The following is a 12,877-nucleotide window of genomic DNA, read 5'->3' on the forward strand; positions in this document are numbered from 1 at the left end:
GCTCTATATCACCCCAGAGTTTAAAACTGTATGGAAGAATAGGTATTGGGCTTTTCTGTAATTGATGTAGATACAATGAATAATAAATATGCTTGTTATACCAAGTAGCATGCTGGTTAAGATCACAGACTTTGAGGTCTCAGTGATGTAACTGACGGGATACTCATTGCATGGCATCAGGTCTCATGGGTTCTAAGGATCTCGAATAGCTGTGTCAGGTAAGAGTTTGCCCACAGGAAGTGCTCCAAATAGAATTAAGAGTCATAAGAACCTGCCATACAGCTGCCATTGCTCTTGGCCCCTCAGTTGGTCACAGCAACGCATAATCCAACTCTTAAGCTGCCTTGGATATCCATGTTTAAAGAGGGTCAAAAGCAGCACCTGAAGTTTTGAAAGACAATGCTGCACTGGGGCATCGGCCTTTTCTGATTAAGTTCACTCATTCATAGCAATCTAAAAAGAACACTGGCTCTCCCTCTCTGGCCCTTCTCCACTACTGTTCCAAAAAGCTCACCTTCCTCTGTTTACAGGATAAACGTGAAAGGCTCTTTTCATTGCCCTTAACAGTACACACAATAGACTTGGCAATCACTTCTACCAATTATATCAATGACTCATATGAACTCTGCATAACCAGATGCGTGACTTTGTGGAAGTTATTTAATCTCATTTAGCCTTAGATTCCTCATTGGTCAAATGAAAATAATATCTGTCTTATGAGATTGTTGTGAAGAATAATAAGATAATATTTACCTCAGAGTTTAGTTATAAGCACAAGGGGTGATTCAATAAATGTCAGTCATTATCAGTGTCATTTTCTATAACAGGAGTAACAAATAGTTCATGTAAGAAACTGAAATGAGAACTGGAACACAGTATCAAAAATATTCCCCTATCCTGTCAGGATGCTGTCATTGATTCAAACATTCTGTCATTTATTTCAGGTTAGAACACAGTTTAAGAAAAGCATTGCTTCCTCAAAAGATTATGTCAAAGTGAAAATAACTAATTGGGAGAAATATTTCTTTTCCATGTATTCAACTTGTTTGTTCTAAATAATCTCCTTCAAACTACTGTAAACAAGTTCTTGTTAAAAGTGTTTTAACTTTTCAAATGGCTACTAATATACGATGTTTTACAGATAAATCTTTGGCATTGGAGGGTTTCCCTAATTGTTCTGATATTTCTTATTCCCGACTCCTACCATCCACTTGCTCAGAAGCTCTTCCAACCTCTCTCAAAAAGAGAAAATAATTTGAATGAAAACTCATACTACAAAAACAACGTTAAAATATATTTGAGAAAAAATGACTCTCACCCTAGGTCATGCTACAAGTGCTGTACCATTCAATGGCACAAAATTAACTTTTAGCTCTAAGTTCATTACCAAAGAATTCTAAAGACTAAAGAAAGCATAGGGAAATTAAAAATATTTATAACTATAAACTAAGATAAGAGATTATGAGAAAAAATTGTATATAAGGAGATATTTATAATATAATTAAAAATTAACCCTATACAATAAAATTTAACTCAAAATAAACCTTTCCCTAAGAATTATAAAATATTTTAAATTCAAACTTAATTCTAGTAAATAAACTAAATAAATCCCTACCATTAATTACTTCTTTGCATTATGAAACTTTGCTCCCAAAATTTTATGCTAAAATCTTCCATATAAGTTCTGAAGACCAAAAAAACCCTACTATTTCATTCTAAAACAATTGGTCCATAATTAGTGAAAATCTAAGTCATTTTTCTCACCTTTCCTTTCAGCAATGCCCATCCAATCAATCACTAGATCCTGTCAATTCTTTATTTCCACTATTATAGCCTAGAATCCTAAATAATCTAATTATTTTCAGCCTCTTACCTCTTTCATCCATATTTATGCTTCAAGAATTACCTTCTATTAAAATGAAAGGCTCAAAGAATTTCCCTCACCTCCTCAAAAACCTTAGATTGTTTACAGAATAAAATGTATCTCTAAGCATAGCATTCAGTCTTTCACAGTGTGGCACAGAACTACAATTAACAGTAATTAAATAAATGTAAAAGGTATTCATTAACTGCCTGATAGGTTCCAGACTCCAAACTTGATAGTGGGTTGGTAGTGGTGACAAAGATGAGCTCAACACAGTACCTGTTCTCAAAGAAGCCAGTTTAGTAAGGAAGCAGGTAAGTAAACTAAAACTTGCACTGCCATTTAGTTAGTACAAAAAAGGTAACTAACTACACTGTGCTACTAGAATTAGACAGTAAGTCCCAACTCATTGAAAAGTAAAATAGAAATATGTTGGTTTTCTGCTTCTGAAAATGATGAAGTAACAGAAATAGCATACACCTCCTGCCTTAAACAACTAAAAATCTAAACAAAATATATAAAATATTTGCTTGCAGACATTGCACAACAGGCACAGCACAGCAATTGCTGAGAAAAGGAAATTAACGAGGTTATTCCCGCTATTGCTGTAGTATGCTATCTTGAGAGAGTTATCAGACCACGACTCAGGGAGGTAGAATCCTAACAGAGACTGTTTTATCTAGGGTCACACTAATAGTGGGGAGTGGAGCTGGGCCTCTGATAGGAACCTTTCTGACTGCAAAGTCCCCAGAAGTTTTAATTTTTACTCACCTCTACCTTTTTATTTTTTCTTTTACACTATAGAAATCATACTTCAAAATTTAAATACTAATTCATTCAGTGAATCTCCCCGATCCCAACTGTTCCCAGTCACAGTAAAGATATTACCATCCTCTAAATACTGTATTACTTTGTGTTTACGGTTATATAACATTAACTTTCCTGCTATATTTAATAATAATTTTAATGTGAATTAACATTTATTGAAGCCTTACTACATTATTTTATGTTAGTAAGAACACTTAAAATGAGATCTACCCTCTTAGCAAATTTTAATAGTACAATATTTTTAAGTGTGCAGTATTGTTGACTACAGGTACAATGCTATACAGCAGATCTCTAGAACTTATTCATCTGCTTAACTGAAACTTTATGTCCGTTAATTAGTAACTTCCCATTTTCCCTTTCCTTCAGCCCTTGGCAACCACCATCATTCTATTCCTTGATTCTATGAATTTAATTATTTTAGATACTTCATATAAGTGGAATCATGTAGTATCTGTCTTTCTATGACTGGCTCATTTCAATTAGCACAGTGTCCTCAAGTTTTAGCCATGTTGTCTCATTGCAGTATTTCCTCTTTTTTAAAGACAGAATAATATTCCACTGTGTGTATATACCATTTTCCTTATCCATTCATCCATAGAAGGACATTTAGGTTGTTTCCACATCTTGGTCATTGATAATCTTTTTGAGATCCCGATTTCAATTCCTTTAGATAAACAACAAAGTACCAACAGAAGTACATAAACATGATAAGCACATATATGAAAAGGCTACATATCAGTTTTCAATGGAAAAAACTGAAAGCTATTCCTCTAAAATCAGCAACACAGCAAGGATGTTCACTCTTGGCACTTGTATTCTACATAGTACTGGAAGTCTTACCCAGGGCAATTAGGAAAGAAAAGAAACAAAAGGCATTCAAATTGTAAAGGAAAAAGTAAAATTGTCTAGTTGGTAGAGTCTATGCTTTTATATACAGAAAATCCTAAAGACTCCATTAAAAAACTGTTAGAATTAATAAATGAATTCAATAGAGTTGTAGGACACAAAATCAACAGACAAAATCAGCTGCATTTCTATATATTAACAAGGAACCATCTGAAAAAAATTGGAAAAAATTCCCCTCTAAAATAGTACCAAGAAGTATAAAATACTCAGGAAGACAATTGAGATTAAAGATTATATACTGAAAACTACAAAACATTGATGAAAGAAATTCAAGTTGGAAGATATCCTGTGTTCATGGATTGGAAGACTTTAATATTGTTAAAATGTCCATACCCAAAGTGATCTATAGAGTCAATTCTACATTTCTGTAATTCACATGGAACCACAAATACCATGAATAGCCAAATCGATCTTGAGAAAGAAAAACAAAGATTGAGGCAACACATTTTATTGCTTCAAAATATAATACAAAACAAAAATAATCAAAACAATATGGTGCTGGCATAAAGGTAGATATATAGACAAATGAAACAAAATATAGAGCCAAGAAATAAATCTACACATAAATGGTCAACTAATTTTTTACAAGGGTGTCAAGAATACACAATGAGAAAAGGATAGTCTCGTCAACAAATGGTTCTGGGAAAAACAGCAAAATAATAAAATTGGACCTTTATCTTACAACATACACAAAAATAAACTCAACATCGATTAAAGACTTAAATGTAAGACCTGAAACTAAAACTTTTAGAATAAAACATACAGGAAAAGCTTCATAACATTCATCATAGTAATAATTTCATGGCTGTAACATCAAAAGTACAGGCAACAAAAATAAAAATAAACAGGTAAGACTATACATCTTGACTGCACAGCAAACAACATAGTGAAAAGGCAACCTATGGAATAGGAGAAAGTATCTACAAACCTTATATCTCAGTGATTCCCAACCTTTTTGGCACCAGGAACTGGTTTTGTGGAAGACAATTTTTCCAAGGACAGGAGGATGGTTTTGGGATGAAACTGTTCCCTCTCAGATCCTCAAGCATTAGTTAGAGCCTTATAAGAAGTGCACAATCTAGATCCCTTGCATGCACAGTTTGCAATAGGGTTCACACTCCCATGAGAATCTCATGCCACTGCTGACCTGACTGGATGCAGAGCTCAGGCGGTAATGCTCACTGGCCGGACACTCACCTCCTGCTGGGCAGTCCAGTTCCTAACAGGCCAGGGACCATTATTGGTCTGCAGCCCGGGGCGTGGCGAGCAGGGGTGAATTCCCTGATATATCTGATAAGGGGTTAATATCCAAAATACATAAAGAACTCCTATAATTTAAGAGCAAAAAGAAAAAAAAACTAATAACCCAACTTTTAATAATGCACTAAGGAATTTGCTAAGGTCTGAATACTACCCCTCCCCCAAATTCATACGTTGAAACTTAATTGCAATGTGATAGTATTAAGAAGCAGGGCTTTTAGGAGGTGATTAAATCATGAAGGCAGATCACTCATGAATGGGACTAGTAATTTTAAAAAGAGATGATGAGCTGTTTGCCCTTCCACAATGTGTGGGCACAGAAGCCACCATCTATGAAGAACAGGCCCTTACCAGATACAGAAACTGCCAGTGCCTTGACCTTGGACTTTCCAGCCTCCAGAACTACGAGTAATAAATTTCTGTTGTTCATAAATTACCCTGTATTTTCTTAGAGCAGCCCAGACTAAGAGAGACTTGAATAAAGATTTATTTAAAGTAGACATACAAATGGCCAAGAGATATATTTAAAAATATTTAACATCACTTATCATCTTCAGAGTAATTCAAATTACAACCACAATGAGGAATTGCCTCACACCTGTCAGGGCTGTTATTAATAAAACAAAAGACAAGTGTTGACGAGGATGTAGAGAAATTTGAATCCTTGTACACTGTTGGTAGGAATGCAAAATGGTGAAGCACTATGGAAGATAGTCTGAAGTTTCCTCAAAAAATTAAAAATAGAACTGTTATACAATTCATAATTCTCACTTTTAGGTATTTATCAAAAGAAACTAAAATTAGTATCTTGAAAAGAGCTTACCACGGTATTTCTCTAAATGATGCACTTGTACCAAATCATTTAATCCTCAGGACAACCCAATAGGTACTACTTTTAGCCTCAATTTGTAGATTAGGAAACTGAAACCCAGGCTAAATAACTTGCCTGAAGTGAAATAACTAGTGAGTTTCAGAGCAGGAATTCAAAACAGAAAATCTGGCTCCAAAGTCCATGCACATAACCTCGTTGCTTCCCTATCTGAATCACCTAATAGACTTCTTAAATATAGAGACAATTCATATAACTAATCTTGTTATTTGTATATCTCACGCTATCTAGAACAATGTGTTATTGCTAATAGATATTCTATGTTGTTTTTGATATGAATGAATGAATAAAAGAGCAATGTGAAGCTATGGAGGAATAATCACACTGAGTGCTAAGCCAGAACTCTGGTAAACCATAAACTATATATAAAGTGTGCCTAAAATTCTTTATGAGTAATTATTCTTCATCCTCACAACTCCTCAGAAATTTTATCCACAAGTAACTAAAGTTTTCACATGTTTCACTGATAGGATCTTCACTCTTAGCTAACTTCAATATTGGAAAATTACAGACGATTATTTTATGTCTATGCTTAATGACCATTATGGCACATATTTCATACATTTTAGTCTAAGTATAGAACAACATTATCAGTAAGAATATGTGTGTGTGTGTGTGTATTATATATATATATATATATATATATATATATATATATATATATGAAGAGTGAGAGAGAGAGTGGGGTAGATGATATGGGGGTTGAGGTAGTTGGGAATGAAGAAACCAGCAATGGTAATAACAAGATAATAGAAATGAAAACAACTAACATTTTCTCAAACACCTACCAAGAGCTAGGCACCTTATTAGGTCTTTTAAGTTAATCATCTCACCTGGTCCTCACAACAACCAGGAGGTAAAAATAAGTTGAACCCTGAAATTTTGATATTCCTTTTCTTTAACAATAGATTGTATCAAGTGAATTAAAAGAATGTATTTGCAAAGTGAATAACCATTTTATTAGAGTAGAAGCTTAAAAGTTATTGGACTGCTATAATACATGAACTACATTTTTTTCAGTTAGCGTTTTCACCAACTTTATAAAAAAAGTTATATAAAGGGCTGACAATCACTATTATTCTGTTTATACTGATACCATCATGAGTTCACATATGATTAATATTTATTCCACATAAACTTATTTACAAGTTAGTACACTGTTCACTAAGAAAATATGGTAAAGTTGTCAGATTCTTGAGGTAGGGCACAATAACAAGTGCTAGAATCAACACACTGTATGAATTGCCTTGAATAATCACTCTAGGTGTTCAAGAAGTTTCCACTTACTCTCCAGGGCTAATGAGTATTACATGCAATAATCATAATTAAAACAGAAGTAATGGAAATATGTGTGCATAGCTACAAAATATCATAATCTCAGAATTAATCTTCAGTTCCTCAAGTCTTTCTTATTTATTTATTTATTTATTTAGAGACAGAGTCTCCCTCTGTCACCCAGGCTGGAGTGCAGTGGTGCGATCTCAGCTCACTGCATCCTCCGCCTCCTGGGTTCAAGCGATTCTCCTGCCTCAGCCTCCTGAGTAGCTGGAATTTCAGTTGTCTGCCACCACACCCAGGTAGTTTTTGTATTATTGGTAGAGATGGGGTTTCACCATGTTGTCCAGTCCAGGCTGGTCTCGAACTCCTGACCTCAAGTGATCCACCCACCTCGGCCTCCCAAAGTGCAGGGATTACAAGTGTGAGCCACTGCACCCTGCCCCTAGAGTCTTAAATCACAAATGTTTATCAAGAAGTTTAAGTTTTGTTCATTAATTTAATTCACTCCATTCTTCGTAAAAACTCTGATATGCTAAACCTTCAATAATTCAATTGCATATTATCCATACTTTAAAAATAATTGCTCAAGTGACATATCACATTACATTACATTACATTATTAATGGATACTAGAAATAGAGTGCCTACTATGTGCTTGGGAAAATATTAGGTGTTTACAATATGATCTTATTTATTCTCCATCATTCTAGTTTGGCTTTCTTATCTGCATTTTACAGATGAGGAAAACAGCTCAGTGTTACAAACTGAATGTTCATGCCCAAATTTATATGTTGAAACTGTACCCCCAATGTAATGCCACTAGCAGATGGGGCTTTTGAGAGGTAACTGGGATTAGATAAAGTCATGAAGTTTATGGGATTAGTACTCTTATAAAAGAGACCCCCAAGAGCTAGCTTGATCTCTTTCTACCAGAAACACAATGAAGAGTTAGCAGTCTGCAGCCCAGAAGAAGGTCTTCAACAGAACTCAACCGTGCTGGCACTCTGATCTTGGACTTCCAGCCTCCAGAACTGTGAGGTTACAGCAGCCCAAATTAACTAAGACACTCAGAGTAAGCTGTCCATGGTCTTACAAAGATCAAACATTGTACTAGAAGGGGAACTCAAATCCACCTTGGGCTACCACAAACAATAAGAAAATTTTGCAAAATAGGAGACTATAAAGTTAACATACAAAAATCAACAGCCTTCCTACACAGAAACAAATGCCAGCTAGAAAATATAGAAGAAAAGAGCCTGTTTAGTATAGTAAGGCTGTAAGAAAGTAAGCAAGTAAATAAATAAGTGGATGCAATACCAAAAGGTAGACTTAATAATAAATGTTTAAACCTAAAGCCAAAAGAAAAATTAGAACATTTCAGCAAGATACAACAGTTACTGAGCAAATGGAAATAAAAAACAGATTCTTGGATAAAAAGATTCACCCTCATAAGAACACTAATTGTTGCGATGTTAATTCATAAATTCCTTATAATTTCAATAGAAATGCCATCAGGGATTTTCTTTTTCCTCAAGATCTGCTAGTTGATTATAAAGTTCACTTGGAATAACAAGTATGCAAGAAAAGCCAGAAAACACTGAAAAAGAGTAATGGTAGAAGCAGGGAGGGAAGCTAACATTTCAGATATAAAAACAAGTTATAAAGCTTCTATAATTAAAATAATGTGATAATGTCACATGCATAGACAGGTCAGTGGCACAGAATAGAAGAATATAGAAATACATCTGACTATACAGAAAAACTCACTATAGGATATCATGCAAGTACTAAAAGAAACATTGATGAATTCCCTTACAAACTGGCACTGGGAAAACTGTTTCTAATTAAGCTTCAATGTGATAATATCCAAGAAAGTCAACTAAACAACTGCGTATTAAAGGCAAATACCTCTTTTTATCAAATAATCATCATTCTCTGGATTCTATGTAAAGCAATATCTAAAACACCCCTGGGAATCACATAAATCTCAAAATTGTTGAGTAGAACAAACTTTAACAGTTTCTCTTCCTTCATCATCATTTTTAAACCCCAGCAGAAAGATCATAGTAATATAACCAAAACCTAAAAGAGCCTAAAACACACATCTGTAGGGTTTGGTTGGAAATAAACTACACTATCCTATATCCAATTCATATCTAAGACTTTTCCTTGCATTTCAGTACGATGCTGCTTACTTTTTAAGAAGGATTACAATCCTTGAATATCTCAATCCACAATTTATATTTAAAAATGCATAAGTAATTTCTATGTGCTAGAGGGCAAGGGCCCTTAATAGATATTTAGATTTATCCTATAATTAAAAAATAATAATAATGCAAATGTATGTCAAAGCTCTGTAAACAATATTTTCAGAAAATTTGTTGTGGAGAAGGACCCCTGGTGTCCAGCTGGATTTAAGCCAGTCTATAATATAGCTGTTGACTGCATTGCCTTCAAGTCTATTATCAGACAGATCTTTACTTACCTTGAAATGTTTGACTTCACCATAAAATATATCAAGCTTCTAAAATTTGTAAAGATTATATTTATGAATAAAAAATATTGGTAGTGCTACATTTCCAAATAAACATTTTGAGAAGCATGATATAGATTCTTTAGACACGGAATACACCATCACTGACTGGCAGGAATGTATCTCAGACACAATAGTTACAGTGTCTGATTGGTGTCTCTGGAACATATAGATAGCATCTACATTTATAAAAATAAATACTATATTCACAAGTGGCTTCTGGAAAAGCTTCTTTTAAAAAAACAACATTAAAATGGCACATTGGCAAAAGACATCACAGCCTTGCTGTATACTAACACTGCCTTGCAAATGAAAAACCTGCACTATTCCTTATGATCAGGGTTTCACCCATTTATTTGGTTAATCATTCAAATGGCTAAACAGACCTCTAATTTGAAAATAAAAACCAATTGATGCAATCACAAACAAGTTCTAAAATTGCGGTTTATAAAAATTGAAATCTTGTTCCAAGCCAAAACACACACACAGTTACCTTTTCCTAATCAGAGCATTCATTTCTCCTCATTATGATCTCACAAGCACATTAAAATCTTATTAACATTAATTACTTCTGAGCGCCTATGCATGAGCAGTGACAGTCGTGAGTGTGCGCGTGTCTGGATCATATCTACATTTATATACCTTGCTGCACTTTGCTTATAAAACATGTGAAAATATTTCTGCTAACACCAATTAGCTAATTTCACACACACACAGATAGTAAACTGCTGTCTCACTGCACAGCCTATCAGAAACCAGTAAACATATGGACAAACGGACGGGAAAGAAAGCAGAAACACCTCTTGAATGTGAAAACTAAAATGCCTTATACTTGAGCCTGAATTCTTAAGGTGAAAACAAGTTGGGAGGACAAAATAACAAAAATAGAAAATAATTTAAAATGATAAAACCAAGCATACTATTTTCTACACAGATGGTTTCAGTGATAAAATGATAGAGACAAAGAAAAACTGGCAAGCAAAAAGCAGCGAACACAGGAGAAATATACAGAAATGAAAATGTCCTTCCTTACATGTGTGTACATGCACACACATGCACAAACACACACATATCTGCTCCTCTTAAATACACTCATATTGTAATTTGAATAAAAACAATATAAACTTTACTCTGACCATAAGGTAATAGCACACTACATTTCAAAGTCAAACAGGTCTATCCTCACAAGCAAATAAATATTCCTGCTCAAACCAAATGCTTTATGGATTCTACTTATACTAAGAACATTATATACAGGAGCCACTAATACCTACAATGGAAACTCAAGGTAAATGCAAAAACCAAGGCAATTATAGCCACAAAGCTACAAATAATTCTTATCTCTTTGCTTCACAATCTCCTTCTCTCAGCATATAACTATTTTATCATTCATACATATACTCCATCAATTTGTATTCTTCTTTGCCTCATCATATGTCCTTCATTAGGAATATTACTAAAGAATAACCATTGATCATCGCATCCACATTTTCTTTTTCAATCCAGGTGCCCATCTTCTCCTCACAGCCTAGAGTTTATAAATCCAAAGTCCTATTAGATACCACTATATCTATATAGTCTTTCTGCCATCTTTAATTTCTTTGTTGCCATCAAACTATACTGTTTCACAAAGAAAATACCAAAAAAGTCTGTATTCCATAATGAAATTTTCAGTGAGGAAAACACTTAACCTCATTGGATTACAATACCTATGTTTGTAAACAAAGGTGAATAATAAAACTTAAACCTAAGAGTATTATATTTATTATAGTAAGTTATTTTAGAACATTTGACTACCAAATAAATATAGAAAGAATATGATATATTCAGCCATTCAGCACAATTCATGTTAAGTTGATTTAAGCAGTTAAGCTATAATTATAGCTCATGCTATAATTCCAATTTTCTACCTATTGTCCAGCAGGCTCATTGGCCTATAGCATAGGGGTCAATGACCCATAGCAATATAGGTGTGCATGATAGAGATGGGCTACATAACAAATTCCTAAATGCTCTCTCTGTAGAGTAGGATATATATTGGAGAAGAAATGGTAGGGAGCAGAGAGACGGTTTCTAAATATTTTTGAAATAGCATTAAAACATATGACATTGGTATTAATATAAAATGTAAATGGTAACCAAGAATATACTGTATTTTGTTTTAATTTAGTATTATTCAACATACTCATAACTGAACAAAGTTTAGTGGATATTGTCTGTGAAAACTAAAACTTGCTAATATAAGCACTATTAGCTAATAAAGTGTTAAAAGTTTTTTTAATAAAGGATAGTAAAATAATGTTAGATGCAATAAAATGGTATTTAAAGATGAGCAAGAGTTATTTCAAGTAATTTCCAGTTTACCATAACAATTTACAAATTAAAATTATCATCCTTACGATGTTTACATAGACTTTGTATAGGTAAGTAGCAACTGTCACAGTAATATTTACTACTTGTAAATATTCTGACTTAACCAGGCTTACCATACTGCATGAAGAGCGCCAAAAAAAAAAAAAAAAAAAAAAAAAGACTAGAGAACTAAGAAAATAAAAAGTTGAAAACCTAACAGAATTAGTGGTTGCCTGTCTCATAACACAATAGCACTCTATACTTAAAAAAAATACTGATTTTTAATTAGTAAACACTGAAATATTTGTTTATAGGCCATTTATAGCCCACTAAACAAAATCTGTGAACCAAAACTTAAAGTATTAACAACAATTGCCAAATGAAGGTCAATCTGTTTTTTTAATATCTAAATTAACAGATCAGTGGAAAAATATGAGATTTTTTTAAAAAGATTAATTTATATTAACATTTTCAAGAATACCTTGCATTAAGATAGATCCCTAATGATCAGAAAATTATGGAAAATCAGGAGTGAACAAATAAATAATCTTGAGTAAATATAAAAAGTATCATCATCTTAATCAGTTAGCTATGCGGCAGAAAGCGTCCCAACAATCCACTGACATATGACCAAGATAGAACTAGCAAAAAGTGCACAAATATGTTGAGACTTAGAACCCACCTTCTCTTTCATAAATGCCCCATCACAAACTGCAAAGATCAGGTGGCCAAATTTCAACATCAAAGATTCACTTGGCATTCTGAACCAGATCTAAGAATCATGGTCTTTATTTTCCAGTAAAAGCTAATAAGCTGAGACTTACTTAACGCTTTCCTGTTTTGTTTTGTTGTTGTTGTTGTTGTTGTTGTTTTGAGCTTCTCAAGGAATACTGAAATTGGAGACTACATGTGAAAACGATAGTTCATCTTTTCCAAAAAAAGATATTCATCCAGATTGCCCTCCAAT

General features: G+C 33.6%; 1 protein-coding gene across 39 annotated transcripts in view; it reads right to left on the reverse strand.

Moving 5' to 3' along the window:
* ZBTB20 (zinc finger and BTB domain containing 20) overlaps positions 1 to 12,877 on the reverse strand; it is an 838,196-nt gene that overhangs the window by 763,117 nt on the left and 62,202 nt on the right. The gene's annotated exons all lie outside the window — the stretch shown is intronic.

Source organism: Gorilla gorilla, chromosome 2 (assembly GCF_029281585.2).
Source record: "Gorilla gorilla gorilla isolate KB3781 chromosome 2, NHGRI_mGorGor1-v2.1_pri, whole genome shotgun sequence".
Classification (NCBI taxonomy): Eukaryota; Metazoa; Chordata; class Mammalia; order Primates; family Hominidae; genus Gorilla; species Gorilla gorilla.